The sequence below is a fragment of the Cornus florida genome, unplaced genomic scaffold, assembly GCF_030987335.1.
Source record: "Cornus florida cultivar Cherokee Brave unplaced genomic scaffold, ASM3098733v1 CherokeeBrave_3.0.0_Hap2_scaffold_147, whole genome shotgun sequence".
Lineage (NCBI taxonomy): Eukaryota > Viridiplantae > Streptophyta > Magnoliopsida > Cornales > Cornaceae > Cornus > Cornus florida.
Window position 1 is genome coordinate 52,501 of NW_026775635.1, and position 2,500 is coordinate 55,000.

The window sequence follows — 2,500 nt, forward strand, 5'->3', positions numbered from 1 at the left end:
TCGGGGGACCTCCAAATCGAAATCCGTCTCGAGCAAAACACTTCTTAAGCTTCTAGGAAGCTCCCATAAAACTTCCAAACCCAAACTCCAAACTTTATTTTTTAGCATACAATGCCCACGTGCACGCAGGGGTGCTTGAGCATGCGGGAGAGGAGCCATAATGGGCAACATTGACTCGGGGGACCTCCAAATCGAAATCCGTCTCGAGCAAAACACTTCTTAAGCTTCTAGGAAGCTCCCATAAAACTTCCAAACCCAAACTCCAAACTTTATTTTTTAGCATACAATGCCCACGTGCACGCCGGGGTGCTTGAGCGTGCGGGCGAGGAGCCGTAATGGGCAAAATTAACACGGGGGACCTTCAAATCGAAATCCGTCTCGAGCAAAGCACTTCTTAGGCTTCTAGGAAGCTCCCATCAAATTTACAAACCCAAACTCCAAACTTCATTTTTTAGCACACAATGCCCACGTGCACGCGGGGGTGCTTAAGCGTGCGGGCGAGGAGTCATAATGGGCAAAATTAACTCGGGGGACCTCCAAATCGAAATCCGTCTCGAGCAAAGCACTTCTTAGGCTTCTAGGAAGCTCCCATAAAATTTCCAAACCCAAACTCCAAACTTCATTTTTTAGCATACAATGCCCCCGTGCACGCGGGGGTGCTTGAGCGTGCGGGGGAGGAGTCATAATGGGCAAAACTAACTCGGGGGACCTCCAAATCGAAATCCGTCTCGAGCAAAACACTTCTTAGGCTTCTAGGAAGCTCCCATAAAATTTCCGAACCCAAACTCCAAACTTCATTTTTTAGCATACGATGCCCACGTGCACGCCGGGGTGCTTGAGCGTGCGGGCGAGGAGTCATAATGGGCAAAAACTAACTCGTGGGATCTCCAAATCAAAATCCGTCTCGAGCAAAGCATTTCTTAGGCTTCTAGGAAGCTCCCATAAAATTTCCGAACCCAAACTCCAAACTTCATTTTTTAGCATACGATGCCCACGTGCACGCCGGGGTGCACGAGCGTGCGGGCGAGGAGTCGTAATGGGCAAAATTAACTCGGGGGACCTCCAAATCGAAATCCGTCTCGAGCAAAGCATTTCTTAGGCTTCTAGGAAGTTCCCGTAAAATTTTCAAACCCAAACTCCAAACTTCATTTTTTAGCATACGATGCCCACGTGCGCGCCGGTGTGCACGTCGGGGTGCTTGAGCGTGCGCGCGAGGAGCCGTAATTGGCAAAATTAACACGGCGGAAATCTAAATCGAAATCCGTCTCGAGCAAAGCACTTCTTAGTCTTCTAGGAAGCTCCCATAAAATTTTCAAACCCAAACTCCAAACTTCATTTTTTAGCATACGATGCCCACGTGCACGCCGGTGTGCACGAGCATGCGGGCGAGGAGTCGTAATGGGCAAAATTAACTCGGGGGACCTCCAAATCGAAATCCGTCTCGAGCAAAGCATTTCTTAGGCTTCTAGGAAGTTCCCGTAAAATTTTCAAACCCAAACTCCAAACTTCATTTTTTAGCATACGATGCCCACGTGCGCGCCGGTGTGCACGTCGGGGTGCTTGAGCGTGCGCGCGAGGAGCCGTAATTGGCAAAATTAACACGGCGGAAATCTAAATCGAAATCCGTCTCGAGCAAAGCATTTCTTAGGCTTCTAGGAAGCTCCCATAAGATTTCTGAACCCAAACTCCAAACTTCATTTTTTAGCATACGATGCCCACGTGCACGCCGGTGTGCACGAGCATGCGGGCGAGGAGTCATAAAGGGCAAACTTAACTCGGGGGACCTCCAAATCGAAATCCGTCTCGAGCAAAGCATTTCTTAGGCTTCTAGGAAGCTCCCATAAAATTTTCAAACCCAAACTCCAAACTTCAATTTTAGCATACCATGCCCACGTGCACGTCGGGGTGCACGAGCGTGCGGGCGAGGAGTCATAATGGGTAAAATTAACCCGGGGGACCTCCAAATCGAAATCCGTCTCGAGCAAAGCACTTCTTAGTCTTCTAGGAAGCTCCCATAAAATTTTCAAACCCAAACTCCAAACTTCATTTTTTAGCATACGATGCCCACGTGCACGTCGGGGTGCACGAGCGTGCGGGCGAGGAGTCATAATGGGCAAAATTAACTCGGGGGACCTCCAAATCGAAATCCGTCTCGAGCAAAGCATTTCTTAGTCTTCTAGGAAGCTCCCATAAAATTTTCAAACCCAAACTCCAAACTTCATTTTTTAGCATACGATGCCCACGTGCACGTCGGGGTGCACGAGCGTGCGGACGAGGAGTCATAATGGGCAAAATTAACTCGGGGGACCTCCAAATCGAAATTCGTCTCGAGCAAAGCATTTCTTAGGCTTCTAGGAAGCTCGCATAAAATTTTCAAACCCAAACTCCAAACTTCATTTTTTAGCATACGATGACCACGTGCACGCCGGGGTGCTTGAGCGTGCGGGCGAGGAGTCATAATGGGCCAAAACTAACTCGTGGGACCTCCAAATCAAAATCC